Genomic DNA, 23,019 nt, shown 5'->3' on the forward strand with positions numbered 1-23,019 from the left:
CATGTTAAACCAAAGATCATGAATACCCCTATTATAACCAGTACAGTTGCCATACCCTTGCGAGCCGACTTGAAGAATCTAGCTGCCAGTGAAGGTACTGAAAACCAACATAGGTCAGGTTCATCTTGAAAAGCTTTATTCAAGCCTATAATCCTATCTGGAGTTGGAGTTGTTGTTGGTCCGTATAAACACACTGCTACGGGTGTACTAGTAATGTATTCAAATACGTAGAAAGAGTTCTAAAATTTATGTTTTAGAGTTCAAAAATAAATTATGGTAATTGTAATGATCCTGTAATTAACATCTAAATGTTGCAAATAGATAATTCTTAATGCAGAGAATAATTCTGTTTAACGTAGCCAATAGTTTTTGCCGTTGGAAGGGACTGACCAGTATCTTCATATCAAGAGAACAAAAAGATGAACCATTCTGCTGTGAAATTGCTCTCTAGGTTCACAAAACCCCTGTAGTATTACCCTACTTTTTTCGATTCATTCTCCCCTTCTCAAATAATTTCAGAGTTTTTTTTCCTAATTTTTATAAAAACTTTAACAATGAAGATACTAAAAATTTGTTTTTGTAATAAATCTATGTTTGAGATCAGGATTAGTATTAAAATATCAATCTCTTTCATTTTTAAACAGATCTTACGATTGCATTACAGTGCCGGGAAGAAAAAACGGCGATTATTTCATCTCAATTTTTTATCACTTTGATGAAAACTATGTATAATTACAAGTTAAAATTGATGAGTCTGCCAAGTATAGGTAGAGGGGAAAAAAATTGAGGCTCTTTCAAAACGTTAAAAAAACAATTTTCATTCGGAGTACTATATCTTCAAAACCACCACACTAGGAAACATAAGAGAATATTATTTAAAGTAGAGTAAATGTGCTAAAATATTAGATCTAATTGAGCTATTTACGTTCTATTGTTCTCGAAATATATCTTTTTAAAAAGCAACATTTCATAAAAATATACTGAAAGATTAGTAGTTAGTGAATTTACTTTGAAATATCTATATCTGATCAAATTATAGTTATTTAAATGTACTATTTAGTAGATTCTGACGTTTATCTTCGTAGGAGTAGTATTTAGAGTGGAAACCTGAATTAGTACCATACAAGAGCCGGGAAGAAAAATTACAGTTATCTCACCCCAATTTTTGATTACTTTAATGAAAACTATGTATAGTTACTAGTCAAAAATGATTAGTCCTCCAAGTATACGTAGGGGGAATACAAAATGGCGGCTGTTTCAAAGTCTTTAAAAAATATTATTTTTTCATTCGGAACTACATATCTTAAAAACTATCAACAACATTAGAAAATCTGAGAGAAGATTATTTAAAGAAGAGTAAATTTGCTGAAATATTAGTCCTAAACGAGCTATTTACGTCCAATAGTTCTCGAGATATAGCTTTTTAAAAAGCAAGATATCTTAAAAATCTACTGAAAGATTAGTACTTAGTTTATTTATTTTGAGAAATCTATATCTCAGAAACTATGTGATGTACAGATGTTTATTAGCACTCAAATTGAAGCTAGTTGAACTACTATTTTTATGATATTTGGTAAAGTAAATGGATTTGTAGTTGCTCGGGCAATAAGTTTAAATAAGTTTTATTTATGAAAAAATATATCTCAGAAACCATTCGACGTTCAGGTGTCTTCCAGCGCTCAAATTAAAGCTAGTTAATTTACTATAAAATAGTATATAACGTTTATCTTTGTAGGGGTAGTAGTTTTTATGATATTTAACAAAATAAATTTACAAAATGTTAGTTTCTAGTTGTTCGGATAAAATATTTGATTTTAAAAAAATATATCTCTGGAACCATAAGATGTACATGTGTCAGCCAGCACTCTTAATGAAAGTGATTTAACTTGCTATAACTAGTTTATGATACGTACCTTTGTAGGGGTAGTAGTAGTTATGATGTTCATGAATATAATATGAATATAAATTTTACACATGAAAATTTGTCCAAACCACTATAAATCAATTTATTTGACCAAATATCATGAAAACTACTATTTCTATTAGGACAAGCGTAATAAACTACTTTATAGCTCATTAAAGTAGCTTTAATTTGAGTGCTAATAGACATCTGTATGTCGAATTGTTTTTGACATATAGATTTCTCAAAATAAATTCACTTTCTACTGATATTTCACTGCATTTTTTTTTTTTTTTATGAAATATTGCTTTTTAAAAAGCTATCAAATACTATTGAATGTAAATAGCTGTTATTAGCGCTCATATTTTAGCAAATTTACAATACTGTAAATTATAGTCTCTTAGGTTTTCTAGTATTATTGGTAGTTTTAAAGATATAGAGCTCCGAATGAAAATTTAATTTTCTTTTGAAATAGCTGTATTTTTTGTTCCCCCTACCTATACTTGGCAGACTCAACAAGTTTGACTAGTAATTCATAGTTTTCATTAAATTAATAAAAAATTGGGGTGAAATTACTTTAATTTTTCTCCTCTTGGGCTCATGTGCTATTTAGATCAGTAGAGATTAGTCATTACCGAGTAAGTAAAGTTGTAAGCAACTTACAGCTTACACCGTTTCAGTTTTACAGTTAAGATACATCTGTCTGTGAGTTTATATTAACTCTGTGTTGAAGCCGCTGAGAGCTCATTCTACGCCGTAAATTAACGGAATTTTTGGTGGGAAAATGGGGGCCTCAAAAATTTGGGACATGAAAATTGGAAATATGTTGAGCCGTTCGCTAAAAAAAACGTTGCATATTCAGAAACAGACAGACTAATCATATTTCTTCAATGTTTTGAGCTCAAAGTGTTCTAAACATTCTTGGAATATCACAGTGGAATTTAAGCGATAAAACGTATAAATTTGTCAAGTCTATTAGTTCAAAATATTTTTATGCACACAGGTGTACTGACTAAATATATTTGTTTAATGTTTGAGAGGAAATTGTTTTTATTTATCTGATACCAGATAAGCCTGGTGGGCCTTACATGGTTAATGTATGAGGTACATTTTTTTTTTTTTTTAACAATTGATTATGAGGGGGTATAGTCTCATACAAACGACACCACTAACTATATACAGCGTTATAAAAAAAAAGATAAAATAAATAGATTAAAATAATAAATCTTAATAAAAGTAAAAAATAAAGTGAATTTAAGAGAAAGAGAAAAAAAAAATATACAATCAAATTTTAGAGTGACAATAACAGAACTGGTAAATATAGCAGTTATAACAAGATGTCCTGCAGCAGGCAGAGCTTCAGTCTTCGTGTTGTGGTTGGGTTTCCCAAGCTTCAGGTCACAGCTCCTTTTACTCTAGGAAATTGGGAGTGGAACTTCATGAACTTTTGATGTAATCCTCTATTGCAGAGGTGGCCAAATTTTCTTAATATAAGATCTACTTTATGTGTAGATTAATTAAGATCTATGTTATAAAAAGAGTCGCGATCGACTCGTCATAGGAGTAGTCGTAGTAGGAATAAGGGGTATTAAATGCATATATAATACAGGCGAAGACACATGGTTTTCACCATGTCACCCATCGCACACCTTGACGAGGAAAGCGACTAGAAGACGTCACCGCGGCGGCGAAGACGTCACACACCAGATAAGCACATAATTTCCATTAGTCCTATGAGACCCCGTGTTCTGTAATCATCTTATATAATGAAGCTAATTTAGACTAACACAGATTGCCCCCTCAGGGATTTTATTTGGTCTAAAAAGAAAATATATATGCATGTTATCACTAGAAAAGGTCTCAAAATTTTCACCACCCCTTTGTTCCACACTACTTTTAATACAATCGGGGTACCTAGAGTAAACATTGGTGCAATCCGGGTGAGGATTTAGTGTGGAACATATAATAAGACTTATTAAAAATCGACTTGCTCATAGGCGTTGAGCTATACCCCCGCCTAGTTACTGGTGTTCCCACCAAGGCCTTCGGGGATGGTCACCTATATCTCCTACCAACGGTACTTGGCAAGGTCGTGCTGGGGACGTACTCCGATAGCGCTTCGTCCACCAGCATCTCTCTCGACATAACCGGAAGAATAATCGTTTATTCCGAAGATATACGTCCTTTCACTGCTAAATCCTTACCCATTTAAACCCATTAGTTTGTAATCTTTCATCTTTACCAATCCCTAATAATCCTCCGAGGGGTCTTTTTTTTTTTATTCCTCCTCCCTTGCCATTTCTGGCATACGGGGTGCGGGAGCAGTGGGGTAGTGCGCTCTGGGATTGCGCATACCACTGCCCCCAAAGATCACCAATTCTTTTTTCCTTTTTTTTTTTATTCTTTTATTAAATTTTTTTTTACTGTGGTGCAGCCCAGCACTAGGTTTAGCGCCTTACTAATGGAGCTGCACCTTGCCCACTTCATTCGTTCGGTAGGCCTTTCTGGTGCGCATCCGTCTGGGTGCCTCCTGCAGTTACCAGGCTGGTCCAGCACTCCTGGTCTCAGTATGAGTCAGCTTCCTCTTCTTCTGGTGGCAAGCCGATGTTGGGCAGTCAAAATTCCCATTGTGAAATGTGTTGGGCCCACCACCTCCTTCCATCCGTAAATGAACTCCCTGAAGAAGGAATATATCTCTTCTTCCATCAATCAGGAAAAGTCCGACTCGGCGAGGGCGAAATGGTGTTTCTCAACAGCCTGGCTCGGTGTCCTTCCATGGCGGAGCAATCCACTATTACCTGTTCTGCTGTTTCAGGACCTCGGGAGGTGGGGCACCGGGGGTCGAAGTTCTTTCCAAAGCTCTGCAGCTTTCCCCGAAACCCCCCATGTCCTGTTAGGATCTGTGAGACCCAATAGTCTGGGATGACCCATTAAGCCTTCAGTCTGGAAGGGACGGTAGGGAAGAATTTTCTCAAAGTAGCGACATTCTGGCTTGCTACCCACCGTCCATTCCACTTCTGTATTGAGTCCTCCGGCAGTATTTTCTTCCACAAGTTTGGAGTCTCGCCGATCCTCTATCGTAGCTCATCCGGTAGCGCTTCTAGTGTCTTTACTTCATATTTAAGGACATCCTCCCTGAGGATGAGGTCCAGGAGCATCGCTCCGGCCAGCACCTGCACTGTCTCATGTGACACCGCTCTTTATGTCTTCGTGACCCTTAGCAGAGCCAATCTCTGTGTGGTGGCCAGTCTTCTCTTCTGTGTCTGCGTGAGGTTTCGGCTCCAGTCAGAGGATGCGTACCTCAGAATACCTCTATATATGTTCAGCATTGCAGGGTACCTGAGGCCCCAAAATGCACCCCCTATCCTAATTCCATTGAGTGACAGTGTCACCCTGTCCTTTAGATACACCAGGTGAGAAGTGGCATCGAATCTTCTTCTTATCCTCACACCAAGATATGTCACCTCCTCACCCGGTCTAACCCTCTCTCCTTGGATATCCAGGGTGATAGAATGAGCCCTGTCCATGGAGCCTCTTATGAGTATGACCTGATTCTTGGCTGCTGCCATACTCAACTTCCTCCTCACGCACCACTCTCCTCCGAGACTGACACACCTCTCCGCTTCTGTCTTTATTCTGGATGTGCTGTTCTTGGCCACGATGACTGCCAGGTCGTCGACATAGGCCGTTGCAAGGAACATCCTCTTTCGATTTTTCTCTTGACCTCGTAGTAGTTACACCTGATCCTGACACTCCTGTTATTAAGGTAACTACTACGAGGGAGTATAGATTACTGGGGGTGTCGAGCTCTTGCAACCGCTGGAGTACACAGAGCCACCAAACACTGTTGAAGGCGGAAGAGATGTCAAACATGATCAATAAGACATATTTCTCCGCCCTTCACGTCCCTACGCACTCTCAGCAGCGCATCCGTAGTTCCCCTGCCACGGGTCGAGCCAAACTGCCGTGGATGACTTGCAGCACTTAGGATTGGTCTAAGGCTGTGGACGATCATGTGCTCCAAACCTTACTAGCTACTGGGAGGAGGCATATTGGTCGATAGGATTTAGGCGTTTCTTTATCCTTACCACCTCCCTTGTAGAGCAGTCTCAAATCTGCAATTCTCCACTTGCTTGGAAAGTACCCCTTATCCAAACACTCGTTGAATATATCCAACAACTCTTCCTCAATATAAGGGGCACTGTTCTTGAGGATTGCAGCATCTATGCTATCTAGTCTTGGAGCCCTCCCGATCCTTTGTCTGTCCACGGCAAGACGAGGGGTCTGAAAAGAAGATGGTCACAGGATCTTCTAGTTTAAATCAATGATGGATGTACCACCATTGGCTGGTTCTTTCCTAAAATTATCATGTAATTTCAATAAATAAAAAAAAAATATTTTAGTCATTAAAACTTGCTTAGGTAAGTCCAAGGCGAACAGTTTAGCCTTCAAGTTGCATAAATATTCAATGTAGAGATTCTCAGATATGATCTAGGACAAATTAGAACTTTATATTATATTACTTTATTATATTAATAATAAATTATTATTTATAGAAACTTCAAACTCCCCCGAAGTACTTGTTTTGTGACACATATACTCAAAATTTCTTGCCACGGCGCCGTCTAGTCTGGGATGAGCCTCCGCTCGATACCCCCGCCCCGGATTGTACGATATAAGAGCCATTCGCTTGTCTTTTCCTTGTCGACTGTCTTTAGGCCAAAAGGATACTGGAATTGTGCCATAAAATTGTGACCCAAATTAGTTACAGCTACCGGGCATGTCTTTATCGCCGAACAAATACTCACTTGACGCTTCGAATTATCAGTTTAAAGACCTATAAATAAATAAAACTAAGAATCTAACCTTTAAACAAAGGAATTGATAACTTGTCATTCGGATTACCAAAAAAATGTTTGTTTTTTGGTGTAAAACCATAAGGTCATATGTGCCAAAATGTTTACTTTCACTTATCTCTCTCTATTAGGGTTTATACAAAAACCGACATTTTAGAAAACCGGTTTTCGAATAGTAATTTTTCCAGAAAAGCGGTTTCAACCGGTTTCGAATTTTTATAAAAAAATTTTTTGCTTGAATATTCTGAAATTCGAACAAAAAATTTAGAGTGATTAAAAGCAGTTTTTGACTGAAATTATTTACTGTTCAATTTTATTGATTGTAAATTTTTTTTATGCAATTTAGTAGAACAAAGAAATAATAGTTGACCAGGATTTTTGTTTATGCATAATTTTCACATATAAGGATGTAAATATTTTTATAATATTGAAACGAGTTATTCAGCAAAGGGTTCGAATAAATAAAAACAATATATTTTCATATTTTTATTACTTATGATACTTATTAAAAACAATTAGAAAATATATAACTGTGTATTATATAATGTAAATTATAATCAAAGCCGAAAGACAAGAGAAGATAAAGTTTATGTATCCACACTTATTAAAATCAATTTTAGTTTTTAAGACAATAAAGCAAAGGACCGAGTATTTTCTATTCCGGGCAATTTTAAAACGAATTTAAATATTCTATTTATTTTTTTGTTTAATGAAATATGATTTCAGAAAACAGAGGACGTCTATCGATTTGCTATTTAGCCGTGTCCTTAGTTTATTCACAAAATTCCCCGAAATAGAAAATACCCTCGTGTTATTCATACATTGAAAACCGATATTTTCTACTAAAAAACCGGTTTTCGAATTTCATAATTTTCTCCAAAAAAACGGGTTTTAAAAACCAACAAACCCTACTCTCTATATAGAATGAAATGAAAGATAGTTTATTATTCTGGGACTAGGTCCCTTTATAACAATTACAAAGGTAATTTTAATTTTATAATAACATTTATCGGCAAAAAAACAGTGTGGCCACACTTAATTATAACTTATATATAGAGAAGAAAAAATAATTTAATTAAAAAAACTAACTGACTAAAAAAAACAAAAAGGTAATTACAAAATATCTGTACTATTATAATAATGGATCAGATTGGTGAAGCAGAAGGTAGTTAAATATAAGGGATTTAAACAAGGGAAGGGTTGGTACATGAGATTTGTTAGAGGGAATGGAGTTCCAGAGATATGCAGCTAAGTTAAAAAACGATTTATCTAACGCAGGAGTTCGGTGAGGTGGAGGATAGATGTCAGATAAACGGGACCTGGTAGTACGGGATTGGACAGAGAATTCGAATTGCAGGTTTTCTGGGATATAGGAGGGGAGTTGAGTACTAATTGCTTGGAATAAAAAGGAAGCTAGGACATATGGCATTGGAAGGATGGATAGAGCCACTTCAGCTCGGCGTAATACTGGGTTATGTGTTATCTCTAGTGATCCCGAAAATAAATCGTACTGCGCAATTCATTAGACGTTTAAGTTTAGATTCGAGATTACCCGAGGGTCCACCATATACCAGGCAGCCATAGTCAAAGTGAGGGAAAATAAGAATTGATTGAGAAGGAGATAACGGACTCTATTGAATTGCTTTAAGGTAGCTGTGGTTCGACGGGAAATTTGAGCAATATGTGGTTTTCAGGATAAAGCTTGACACCAAGATTTTTGACTAACTTATGGAATGAGATGGGAGTATTGTTTAGAAAAAGGTTGGGGGTTCTGGGATAGATTTAAGGAGAGAGGGAGATCCAATTATGATAGCTTTAGTCTTTTCAGCATTTAAAGTAAGTTTATTGTCTGTTCCCCAAGTGCTTATGCTATTGATGTCTTCCTGTAGTCTTAGAATGTCATTTGAGGAGTCATGAGGATAGAAGGAAAGTTAGACGGGAGTATATGGTAAGGGGAAGCACTAAATAACGAATTTGAATTTTCCACAAAAACCCTTGTTTTGAGGTCCCTTGAATCCAAATAACCAAGTTTTGCAAAATGGTGTATGTGCGTTTATGTGAACAGCTTAATTAAAAAAGTGAATTAAATTTAAAAAAATCGTACGAAACTGAAATTAATTGAGATATTGACTGATTAGTCTCTGCAAGCAGTTTTTAAATATCATCATCATCATAGTCATTCCCTCTTCTCCGTTGTGCGGTCTGAGGATCCCACTTATAGTCTGGCCCAAATGTCTCTCTCTTGAACCCGCTCTCTTCTCCTACCCCTGTATTTTCTACGCTTCCTGAATGCTTCCCTTACTCTGTCCTTTTTTCCTCCTGGGTCTTTTCTTTTCCGTGTGGGTCTCGTAAGTGTTCCTGGCGCTTCTTTCTGGATGCACCCAGAAAAGATGTCCAAACCCATTTTTAATCTATATAATAATTACTTTGATCTCGAATTAAAATGGTAAGTAAAATTTGTGCGCGCCATAGGCGTAGACAGAGGGGAGCAAGGGGCTGGTGGTTAATATTTTGCCAGCAATCCCAGGCTGGTGCTCTCATAGCAAACCTCTTTATCATCTCTTATATTTTTGTATTTATTTTGTATATTGTTTGTATTTATGTTCAATAAATAATTTAGTTTAAATAGTTTATGCTCTATTTTCAATAATTTATTGTGATTATAGCTAGTAAAAAAATTCAATCATTATGAATTTTATCAAGTAGCAAAAAAATGGTGGGGGTGTTTCTTGGAATGCGGAATTACATATCTCTCTTTCATCCAATGGTTCAGAATGGACTATGGTTTGTGTGTAATGGACCGAAGTTTGCTCCTCCCTTGGCGAAATCCTGCATACACTCATGACTGTCAGTGTGGTTGTTTTCGCAGTTAATGCTCCTTGGTTCATAAGAAATAGCCAATACCATCGCGAATTACAAATTGAGTCAATAGAGGATTATATCAAAAAACGGTTCATGAAGTTCCACTCCCAGTTGCCGACAGTTAAAGGAGCAGTGACCTACAACTTGGGAAACCCAACCTCAACCCGAAAACTTGAAGGCCAGACTGCTGCAGGACATTCTTTTATACATTTTTAATAAATATAAAATTAATTCATAGTCACACTACCTCTATTTACTTATTATTATTATTAATTTTATTTATTCATTATTATTTTTTTATTTTATTTTTTTTTCTCTTTTCTTCTCTCTTCCCTTTCCAAATTAACTTGTTTCTTTTTACTATTAGAAGACAATTGTTTGTTTTATTTAAGTGTACCAATATCATTATTTTTTGTTATTAATTTTACTTTCCTCTTTTATTCATGGTCGTATATGACTGTCAGTGTGGTTGAGTTTACTGTCAGTGTGTAAACACGTGATATACTATTTCAGAATTGTATAGCACTACCTCCACAAGTAACAGTCACAACAGTGGTAGTACTACCTCAACAGCAAACAGTCACTGTACTGATTCACTCCAACTAGGACGGTCTGTTCATCCGTTATCTGTTATCCTTTGATTTAAAATTAAACAAAGAAATGTTTATTTATTCATGGTGTTTCGACCATTTACACTTTCTAAAATTAAAAAAAAATTAAATAAATCAAGAAACATTAAGACTTAAAAAAAAAAAGAATAAATTAAAACTGAAGTGGTGTATTTGGATTTGTGTCATTAATTTGGCACACAGATTTATTTTGATCTGAAGAGGACGGAATGTTTTCTGCGAGTTGACGTCCGATTGCTTTATCTGCTATACGGTATTATGGTTAATATTTTGGTCAGCAATCCCAATCTAATGCTCCCATGACACGCGCTCTAATTTTTTTCTAATTATAAATAAGATTGTATTAAATTAAATATAAGATATTTTGAAAATGTTATATTTAATCTATAACTTCCCTTTTTTCTTGTATACTAATGTGACTATTCTTAGTAATGTGACAAAGAATTCTGTGCATGAAATGCTTTTGCTTATCTATTTAATTATCAAAGAAAATATAATTTTAGATCAATACTATATTTACAGAAAAAATATTCGTTTATTTTAGTCGAAAGAATATTATATGTGTCACAGAGTTCCTTGACCCTGCGCTGTACATCATTGTTAATTCTCTCTGTTACCGAGTGAGCTCTAACAGACTGTGAAACGAGTAATTCTTTTGCTATGGAACTTTACCCGATTCTTGTTTTGTTTATGTTGAAAAAAAAAAACTATATATTCAAATTTTTGAATGTTGGTTTCCTTCCCTCTTCAACTGTTACAAAACTAGAAATTAAGTGACTAAAACATTTAAGCATCAAGATTTGTTAGTAATAAAATGCACTCCATTTTAATCCATCCTCCATGACAAGTGTTACTAAGTCAGTATAAAATTTCGTCGATGTATTGACTGTCTGAGGGATACATTTTAACAATATTGACCCAAGAAATATGCTGGGTTTTCTCTCTATAAGTGACAATTTTTACTTTCACTTACCTAGTTATAGAGTACATATAAGGTGTTGTATTGTAATAAAGTATTGTGAATGTTCGAAATTAAGTATATTTAGCAACCTGATAGAGTTTGTTACGGTTGCCATGGTGAAATAAAAACACTGGCGATATCTGTGTAGACAAGGGGTGTTACGGTTGTCATGGTGAAAACATAACACGAGCGATATGTTTTTACATTCCAAAGCCCTTAATGCTTCTTACTTTGTCATAAATCAAGTCATCCATCTAGATCTCAATGTTCCTATGTTGCCGATTTGGCCAGAACCAAATACCAATCCTTCATTACCTGATAATCCTCCTAGGCGTCTGAAAAAATTATGGTCTCGAGATCTTCTCCTTTAGTAATTCAATTGGAGTTCTATCAATGGGTAGATTGCCCATATGTCTGTGTCATGCCATTGTATAACTAACATCAAATTTATTTATTGTATATATTTGTAATATAGTTATAAATATCAATAAATTGATTTTATAAAAAATAACCCTTTAGTCTAAATAATCGCACGAAATAGTCTATCTTTTTGTATATGATCATCCTAACTCAAGAAAGAAAAATATAAGAAAACTGAACTTATAAGAACAAAAGTGGGAAAACAAATATAAAATCATGTATCACTATTATATATTATAAGTTTACTCGACTATGCTTATATTTTATAAGAATTAAAAAATTGTCTGACTACTTATAATTAGTATGCTGCGTATTTAGCAACCAGAGTTTGTTACGGTTGCCATGGTGAAATAAAAACTCTGGCTAGATCAGTGTAGACAAGAGGTGTTACGGCTGTCATGGTGAAAACAAAACACGAGCGATATGTTTTAGAGAGTGGGTTTTGTTTTTTGGTGAAGGCGACAGTTTTGATTTTAAATACGTATGTTCAGACGAGTGGGTTTTGGTTTTGTGAAGGTGACAGTTTGATTTTGGAACACGTTACGATTGTTCAATGGAAAGTGGTAATAGTTCAAAGGCCCTCTGTCTTTACTGTTTGAACCGAAATAGCACCATATGAGAAATGTCATCTTATATGTTGTTTTTTTTTCAAAATTATGGTGTTCTACTTCAATGGACGGTTATTAACACAAGAAGTGGGGATATAGTGTAGTGACGTTTCTTCAGCATGTCCTGGATCGAAAGAGGGCCTTTACCTCTTTAAACTATGTCTTTACTGTTTGAACCGAAATATCACCATATGAGAAATGTCATGTTATATATTTTGTTTTTCAAAATTATGATGTTCTACTTTAACGGAGGTCATTAACACTAGAAGTGGAGAAATAGTGCAGTGACGTTTCTTCAGCATGTCCTGGATAAGAGAATAATAATGTAAATATAGTTATTAAGGTTAAGCATTTAAGTTAAGGTTAGGTCAACCTTTAAATTTTAATTGTTTTATTAATTGATAAGAATTTTTTTTTTTTCCTTTTTATTCTGTGTATATATATTTCTTACTATTATTAAACTTTTGTACATATAGTTCTGCTGTTCTTTCTCTGCTTTCAACTTGTTTATTTACTTATGTTTTTTTGTTGTTGTTCACGGAATATTACAATAATTCAACAGGTGGGTAGGTAACAACCCTAGGTTTTCTGTTATCTACATGTGAAGATATTCGCCAGTGGTCATAATTCAACAATTATATAGGGGTATATTTTAGTTATATTGTGGGCATAATGCTTCGGGGTTTTCGTTATTTCCAAGAAAAAAATAACGTGGCGCCTAAGGAGTAATTTATTTTTTATTGTTTTCCTTTGCGATTATATTTATTTTCCTTTAACTCACCCCCTTCTCCGCTGAGCTTGGGCTACTGTAAACGATAAACATATAACTAAGGTTAAGTTAAAATTTGCGGTTATAAGTTGGGCAGCAAAACTTCATTTAAATAAAGTTTTTCTCTTGTGTATCATTACTAACCGCACCCCACTATCTTCTTATACTTTAAATTTTCGAAGAAAATGCATAATATATTTGCTATGCTAACGTATATACCGTCTATCGAATAATATAAAATAACTTAAGACACGAGTGTACCCAGGATCAAGACTAAGAGGGGGGGCAAGCCACGGTCGTTCAGGTTGTAACATTTGATCACGGAAAATGCGAGTACTTATGAATTACAATTATTTTATTACAAGAAAAATTTTTATTAACTAAATTAGATTTGTTTCACTTCTAGGAGGGAGGGGGAGGTGCTTTCTGCTGGGTACGCCCATGACTTAAGACATAGAGGTTTAAACTTTATTGGACCAATCACTTCTTCTTCATTCACTTTAGTCATTTGATGGAATATAATTACTGCATCTCTGACACATATAAACACTATTCTAATATAATTGTGGTATCCCCCCTCTTACGTCACGGCAAAACGTTTGATCATCCATCGCTTGACAAATAGTGACTAATTGCACCGGAGGTGCTGCGGCGGGCGGTGGTTATCCCAAGCAGCGGCGGGTACAGACAGTAGCGGGTTACCCTCAGTGCTGTCTTCAGCGGCTTCGGGGGTTTTCTTCGGCCGTCGGATGTTTCTCGCGATCTCTTTAGTGCTCGCCACGTCGGCAGCAGCTCACGGTAAATTATTATTTTATTTAAGTAAATTAAATTATAATTTTTATCCGCATTTTTCTTTAATTTAAAATATTCTGATACAAAATAAAAAAAAATGACAATTTGGAAATATATATTTAATATTATACGCATCATTACAAAAAAAATTTTTGATGTTCAAAAAATTTAAAAATATAATTTCTAAATTTAATTCTTTCTAAAAAAAAATATTAAGATTTTTTATTAATTTAATTTTTTTTCACATTAGGAGTGTAACAGTGAAAATAAATACTTAAATAGTATATATACAAAAATATTTTAATTTAAGACAAAATATAGAATTTTACATAAATGTGTATGTTACAACAACAGCCCCGACACGATAAGGAAAATATAAAGACATTGATACAAAAGGACTTTTCACAATAATATCGACTAGAATTTTTCGTTTAGTATTTTTCCTACAACTAGGACCGAAAAAAAAATTAATAGCACCTAATAAGTGTTATTAGAAATAAAAATAAATATTTAAAGAATCCCCATTTTAAAATATCTCTCAATATTGAATGGAATTATATGAAATCAATTTAAAATATACTAATGTATTAATTACACACAATTATGAGTGAAGTTACGTTCTTAAAAATATGTTCGTTTCTCATCAAAAAATTTTTTTTTTCAGACTAGTTAAATTCTAAAATATACTCTCCTGAAAACCGTCTGTTTTTTATATTATACCGACTCAATTCCGTATTAATTTTTTGAATTTATTTATACTTTTTACAAAAGAAAAAGTGAATATTTAAAAAAATATGTATTTTTAAAACTGAACATCTTAAAATATAATGATTTTGTTAAGTATGATTTCAAAGATTTGAGTGTAATAAAAGAATGTTTAATACAACTGTTTCTACGACAGGAGGCCGACAAAAAAAAAAAAAAAAAAAGAATATTATGTTATAGGAATGATTTAAAATATATTTTTTTTCTTTAAACGTTTTTCATGTTAAAAGTGTGATGGTGAAAATTAATATTTTAAGTAGTGTATATTATAAAATACTTTAATATAAGAGGAAATATAGAATTTTATATAAGTATCTAAATAAAAATTTAACTACTCATACAGTTGTTACAGCAAAATCCCTGAAATCCTAAAGAAAAAGCAAAGACATTAATAGATAGGACTTCACAAAAAATATCTATTAGAATTTTTTTTTATAGTATTTTTCTTACGACTGGGGGCTGAAAAAAATTAATAGCACCTAAAAAATGTTTTTAGAAATATAAATAAATATTTAAAGGATATCCATTTGAAAATATCTATGATTATTGAATTGATTAATATGAAATCAATTTTAAGTTTAAAATATACTTATGTAGTAATAACGCACAATTAGGAATCTACCACGTTCTCAAAAATATAAACATATTCGTTTATCATTTAGAAAGAATTTTTTAAGACTAGTTAAATCTCGAAATATACTCTTCTGACTTTATTCCGTATTTCATTTCCGAATTTATTTATGATCTTTATCACCGATCATGTATAAAAATCACCGAGAATATATAAAAAAAGTAAATATTTAAAAAATATATATTTTAAAAATTGTACATCTTAAAATATAAGGTAATGTTAAATTTTATTTCAAATATTTGAGTCTAATCAAATTTTTTTTCCTGATTATAAATTAAATAAAAAATGAAATATTTACCTTTTTCACCTTTTTTTATTTTTATTTCAAATAAAATTATGAATGTAATAGATTTCAAAAATAAAAAATTTCAAGGTTTTTCATCCAAAACGTATTTTTCAGATTTGTTAAATTTCAAAATATGCTCTCTGGAGAAGAATTTGATTTTTATATTATATCGACTTTAATCCCTAATAAATTTCCGGATTTATTTATAGTTTTTATGCCGACATTGTAAAAAAAGGAGAATATTCAAAAAATATATATTTTTCATTGTGTATATTTTTAAAATTGTATATCTTAAAATATAAGATGATCATGCTAAATTTAATTTCAAAGATTTAAGTGTAGTCGATTTTTTCCTGTATATAAGTTAAAAAAAATAAATTAGAAAATTGATTTTAAATTATCGTGTATTTTTTATATATATTATTATATTTTAAATAAATAAATATAGAATATGTGTTTTTTTATGCGACTTGGGACTGAAAATAAAAATTACTATAACCCCATAAATGGTATTAAAAATAAGTATTTCAATAATGTCCATTTAAAAATATCTAGTGAAATACAAAAATTAAAAGGTCTTTCATCCAAAAAGAACTTTTCACACAAGTTGTCGTTTGTATATATTATTTAAATTTTACATATTAAAATTTAAGATAATCTTGATAAATTTTATTTCATATTTTTAAAACAATTCCTCAAAGTATCATGACATTTTTCAACGACTTAAAGTTAGCAAAGAATAAAAAAAACGTTAATTTAAAATGATCGTTTATGTTGAATGAGATTGATGTATTTATTTACTATTATATTTTAAATAATCAGATTATATTTTTCATATGACTTTGGGCTGAAAATAAATTAGTAATACCATCATAAGTAATATAATTTAAAATAAAAATAAATGTTTAATGAATGTTTATTTTAAAATATCTTGTGATATATCGATGGCTTACATTTCCACTAACTTTACGAAAATACAATAAAAGGCTTAATTTATTAGAAAAATTAATTGAAAATTTGTAATTTTTCTAGAAGAGAAGATTTATTTGTATTGTTTGTAAAGTTATTGGTAATGTTCTTAGCACCACTGTGCCACATAAGCCATAGATATAATTGAATAATTTGGAATAGAAGTAACGTTCAAAATATACGTTTGTCGTTGGTGTTTGAATTTTTCTTTATCTGCTTAGTTGTTGCCTTAAAAAAATTGTACTAATATTAAAAATTAAAATTAAAAACTAAAATGACCCAAAAATCAATTGTGAAACACAATTAGGAATGCACAAAGTTATCAAAAATATAAGCATATTTCTATTTGAAGATATTTGGTGATATTAAATAAATTTAGTATTAATTGCTAGAATTTTCTCCTTTTTATTGGTTATTGAAATAATAGTCATTATGTATATAACCATATTATTCATTTTGTATTTAAAAAGAATTTTTCTGACTAGGTGAAGTACAAAATATTAATATATCTTAGAAAATGTGGAACATGGCCTTGTTACAGAATATATCTTATAAAATGTGGAATTTACCTTTTTTACCGAACACCGATTTTTTGCTAAACACTGAATATATCTTAGAAAATTTGTAATTTACCATTTTTACTGAATATATTTTAGAAAATGTGAAATTACTCATCTTTATTTAACACCTATACAAAAAACTGACTATTTAAAAATATATTTTACATTGTATATATCTTTAATTATATTATTTCAATTTCTTGAGACAAGGTAATTATTTATTAAATAAATCAAAACTTGTATCCTTTTTTGTTTCAAAAGTTTTTATTTCAACAGTCCAACGTTTCAGCCATTTTAGCCATTCTCAAGGACATCTTCAATTATAAATTCTTCCTCACATTAAATTTAGAATTTCTTTTGCAGGCTATTCTGCCCAGGGCATTCATTAATTATAACTTAAAAACCTATTTTTAAAATTTAAAATCATAAATATCTAATTTCTTCTTATTTTAAAATTATCCACACAAGAAATTAGATATTTATGATTTTAAATAAAAAAAATAGGTTTCTAACTTATAATTAATGAATGACCTAGGCAGAATAGCCTGCAAAAGAAATTCTAAATTTAATGTGAGGAAGAATTTATAATTGAAGATGTCTTTGAGGATGGCTAAAATGGCCGAAACGTTGGACTGTTATAAAAAGTGGAATAAAAAGTGTTGAGACAAGAAAGGATACAAATTTTAATTTATTTAATAAATTGTATACATCATTAAAATTGTATATCTTAGAGTTTAAGACAATCTCGATAAATTTGATTCTATTTTTAAAATTCATTCTACAAAGATTTAATTGTAATGTAAGACCGATTTTTCGAGAAATTGCATCTTTAGTTCCCTGGAATACTTCTTCGAATTATGGTAACAACATTCAAATAACACTAATTTTATATTACAAAAAATTGGACGTTTTGGGGTTACTCCACAAAATTTCACGTTGGCAAAAAAAACAAAAAAAAAACAGGCTATTGATTTTTGTTGCTTGTACTAAATTTCTCATATTGCGTATGCCAGTATTTATTTATTTCAAATTTATTGTTATTTTTCAATTATTTGTTATGAAGAGTCGAATTGAACTTTAAAAAATAATGAACAAGTAAACACAAGAGACGAATGTTCTTGAAAGAGTATAGGCCAGTAGTTTCGGGTAACTATGAAAAACTCTTTCAAGAATAAGCTTTTTATTGTAACATCGATTCCTTCTCCACTTTTAATATTACATTCTTCATTCTGACTTTTTAGTAGTATTTTAAAACCGAACAAAAGTGAATATACCGATATCTTTTTAATCAAACTTTTTATGTTTGACTTATAACTTGTTAGGTTTTTGGTTAATGCTATGTTCATGTTGGTTAATGTAAACGCACGATTGAAAAGCTAAGCGAAGAAACATGCTATGTGAACTTTAGGGGGAAATTAAAAAGGGGATTTTCTTTGAAAGAATATTTTGAAATACTCCTATCTACATATTGCACATTTTTCTAAAACTTAAAATTGAGGGAGTTTTAAGAAGTTGAAAAATGCAATTCCAAACTTCATATTAGAAACATAATTTTCCTCGTGGGTCTTCAATTATTGACAAAATATTAGGTAAATATAGAAAATATTAGATTAGTTTAGTTGTTTGCATAAATGTGGAGAATATTTAGCGAGTTTAATTAGGTTCCACCATGATAAGGTCAGCCTTTCATACATTAATATTATAAATCGGACAATAAAGTTGATTATTGCAGGATTTGGGAATATACATTTTGGATTGTTACTGTACGATTTTGCACATTTTAGGTTTTTACTTGACGAAAATTTGGTCTCCATTTATGATATATTAAAACGACATAAAATTAGTTTAAAAAAAGAAATTAAACTTTTATTTAAAATTGTGAATAATTTTTTCATAGATGATATTAGCAGACATTCTTGAATCTCTTAAAGATCAGGAATTCAGCTAGATAAAAAAATAAAAAAATCTACATTTTTAAATATGTAGCAATATGTTTAAATTTTATTTTATTTTTTAAAACCATTGTTTAAACATTTACATGTATCATATTTTTCAACGACTTACAACAGACAAAAAAAGTTTAAAGTTCATGTTGGGTTAGCGTATATTCTAAAATTTGTTATAACTTGGTTTTTCAAACTTTTTAGGGGAAAAAAATCGGTTCGTAATAGTGAATTTAAAACTGACAAATATTTTTGATGTGATTGAAAAAATGTTAAATATTACTTTAGTATATTTGCTTATTAATCAGAAATATATTTCAATAACATTAATATTCCATACGTGGGAGTGGGAAGCTCAATGATAAGGCACTGTGCTACTAACTTCCCGATCAGTCACATATTTGAGAAATGTCATTTTTATTCTGCGAACTTGAGTAGATTGGGAGTAGGACCGAGTGTATCGGATGCTCTGAATGATGACCAGAAGAACGTGGGAATGGTTTTAGTTTTCTTAAAAAGAAATGGCCTTTTGAATAAGATTTAAATCAGAAAACCTGTCATACGTAATAAAAAATACCAAAAGAAGTAATATTTAATTTTTTTTTCGAAATTATTTAAAGAGAAAAATAAAGTGAAATAGAATTATAAATATAAATGAAACAGAAGATAAAATATAATATTGTAGAATTAAGAATTTTTTAACATTTGTTTCTTATATTTCTATTAAAATATATATTATATAACAATTTAATTATTTATGCTATTTCTGTAAAAGTCAGATTAGTTAAAAAACAAAATAAAATAAAGTTTTAATGTAATTTTTTTATGTTATTTTTATTAATTTATTGCTATTTACAACTGTATATTCATATACATACATCCAATAAATTTGATTTTAGTTTATAATGAACTGATACAGCCGTGTAGAGAAACTAAACATTGGTAGCAATCTAATGAAGTTTTTACATTAGCAGGTCTCGTGGCCATTTTCTTTTCAGGGGCCTGGGAGGATAATGTAAATTTAGAAAAAAAAATAAATAAACTGACGTTATGATATAAGACATCTATTCAATATTATTTATTAAATATTTAGTATACATAATACACATTTAATATGCTTCTCATTTATGTAGATATTGTTTTATATGTAAGATTTTTTGTTTAAATAAAATATTAAAAAAAAAAATCTCTTATAAATGCATGTACAAACAATTACCAAGAAATTTCATTGAAATAATTTTTTCATGAGTCTCAGTTTTATTATCAGTAGTTATGCAACTTGTAGTGCACAATATTATTCAAAACAGAAATAGCATTCTTGATAAAAAAAAGTATAATGTCGATATCGCCACGCGGCTAACTCGGTTATCTTTGTTATCATTTGTTAATTCTTTTCCTTAATTTTTTTATTATAATTTTTTTTTTAATCAATTGATTTATGGTTTATATTAGGATATTAATGAAATTCTAAAAAAAAAAAAATTAAAATTGAAATCTGTACCACTACTACCCATGGAGGGTCAGGGGTTGTAAGGAAGTACTGTTACTAGTCCAACGGCTGCGCAAGGAGGTGATTTGGTCAGAATCGTGCTCAACCATAAGATTTTTACCCAATTAAGGGTACGCAAGTGTCTCAGGCGATGAAACAACTGATCATTCATCGTATATGATTTAAAAATATATACATAATTTAATTTCTTTTTTAAGACTTTATTGCTTATAAATTAAAATAAAAAATATCTACATAGTCTCAACATGTTTATTTTCTTAGAACTCTTGCATTTCGGCCAATCTCAAGGATATCTATTAATTAATAATTTCATTTACGATCTAATCATTAAAAATTAATTTTAAAAACATTCTGAATTATTGATTATTCTACCTTAAGGGTATTCATGATGTTGTGTTAAATGTAATATGTTTTACCATGTTAAATGTTGTGTAATAGGATTGTGAGTAGCCCTATTTAAAGTTATGTTGAATGCTTAAGCGCTCCTAGCGGATTTTTTAATCAACTTGTTTAATAACCTTTCCTTCCAAAACTTTATGTTATTGTTTACTTCTAAGTTTTGATTAAAGTAATTTATTACAAAATGCCTAAAGTAAGTGAAAAGTATGTATAAGTTGTGTGTAAGTTTAACTACTGAGTGCCGTGTTGATCTTCTAACTTGTGAGGAAGAGAATCAAGATGAGCCAATTGACAACTCTCATCACAATATTGTCATCCATTGCTTTATTAATTTTAAAACATCCAAAACAATACTAACACAAACCATGTGCTCATAAATTAACACAACAAAAAAAAAAGTGATTAGCTCAGCTGGTTTGTTGCGTGATGTTATTCTCCATTTAACAGACTCTCAACCATGTTATATGTTATATCAATTTAGCATGGTGAAAGAAGGAAATATTTCTCCATTTAACACGCTTTAACATGTTAAACTAAAGATCATGAATACTCCACTTATTTATAATATCACAGCTACAAAAATGTTTTTAAAAGGTTGTACGGTATTCCACCTTTGTCGAAAATATACCTTAATCAGTAAGCTATAAAACCGATTTATTATCTTTCATCATATTGTGTTAAATTTTTTTTTTTTTTTTTTTTTTTTTTAGTTTTCACTTATAATAATTTCATTCAATTTGCACGATCTTTTACTATCTTTTCAGTAATTTTATCAACAATACATTCTTTAACCTACCTCAAATACCAGGTTTGGCATATTCTCATTTTATTTATTTATTAATTTTATTATATTATTTATCTTATATATAAACAATTGTTCACAAATTAATTTGACTTAAAATTCCATCATAACGCTGGTCAAAGATTTTATGTGTATGATTTGAAATTAACCGTATAATTAATATTTTCCGATATCTATATAGCTTCCAGCATTTTTCTTTTGAAGGCATTGGTTCCTTTATGTAAAACGATTGTATTTTCAAAATCAAAAACATGTTTATTTTTTGTTGCATGTTATAATAATGCTCTTTTATAAGGGTCTTTATACTCATTTTATTATTATTACTATACTGATATGTCCTTTCTCCAAATAATTGTTTAGTCTCTCCATGTATTAGGTTGATGTGTATGAAATAATTTTTTTTTACTTGCAAATATTTCTCTTCCTGTATTCGTTAGCTTTTGTTTTTTTGCATAACCTCGTTTATAGTAGTACTGTCCACCGCCAGAGTTACATTGCAACAACGGTGATTTTCTCATAAGTGTTCTTTTTTGTTATTTGTTTTGAATTTTGTATATTTTTTCTCCACCGATATTCGTGTAATTTTTTTGTATAAAATATAAACATGGTAAAAATGCTGCAAAAGCTGCACATAATATAAACCAGGCGTTTGTGGAGAATAATTTTAAAGACTGAAAAGTGCTGCGTTGAGAAATTTCGTTGTTTTAAACTTTTAGCTTTTAGACTTTTAACTTGAACAGCCTCGGTGAAGCTCTACAAAGTGGGGCAAACGTCGGAAAATAAATTGTTGTTAACAATTTTTGTTTCTCTTTTGACCGCAACCCTGACCTTCATAAGTTCTATTTTTGTATTTCTACCATTCTTTTAGTAAAGAAATTAATGGGTGATGGATAAGTGATGCGGGGTCTGTATCAAATTTCTATTTTATTTACATAAAATTTATGTATTTTCTTATAGATATTTACCAAGAAAAGAATAGAAATATCTTATACGTAATTAAATAATAGCCGAAGTCTATATTAATTTTATTTCACCTTCAATTGGATCTCGTTTAGTTTCGTAAAAGACCTTAACATCCCATTCGTTGCAGATTTGTCCCAAAACAGATATGCGTCTTTTTATTCCAAACTCCTTAACCATCCTAACCCAATTATTCTTAATCTTTCATCCTTAACAATCCCTGATAATCCTCCGAGGTGTCTGAAAAGAAGATGGCCACGGGACCTTCTAATTTAAATTAATGTTTGAAGTACCACCAATGGGTGGTTCCTTCCCAAGATTTTTAAGTGTATATGAAACATACAACATATTTACCTATTGTATTATTTTGTACAGTTGTAAATTACATTAAATAAAT

At 31.0% G+C, this 23,019-nt stretch overlaps 1 long non-coding RNA gene across 1 annotated transcript in view; it reads left to right on the top strand.

The window, feature by feature from the left end:
- Nucleotides 1-13,664: 13,664 nt before the first annotated feature.
- Nucleotides 13,665-23,019, top strand: part of LOC136795690 (uncharacterized) — a 73,267-nt gene continuing 63,912 nt past the window's right edge. The window contains exon 1 of the long non-coding RNA XR_010843329.1: nt 13,665-13,803. This is a non-coding gene — a long non-coding RNA (uncharacterized lncRNA). The remainder of the gene's footprint in view (nt 13,804-23,019) is intronic.

The sequence above is a fragment of the Halyomorpha halys genome, unplaced genomic scaffold (genome assembly GCF_000696795.3).
Source record: "Halyomorpha halys isolate HHAL.00 unplaced genomic scaffold, Hhal_1.1 Scaffold250.1, whole genome shotgun sequence".
NCBI classification, from domain to species: Eukaryota; Metazoa; Arthropoda; class Insecta; order Hemiptera; family Pentatomidae; genus Halyomorpha; species Halyomorpha halys.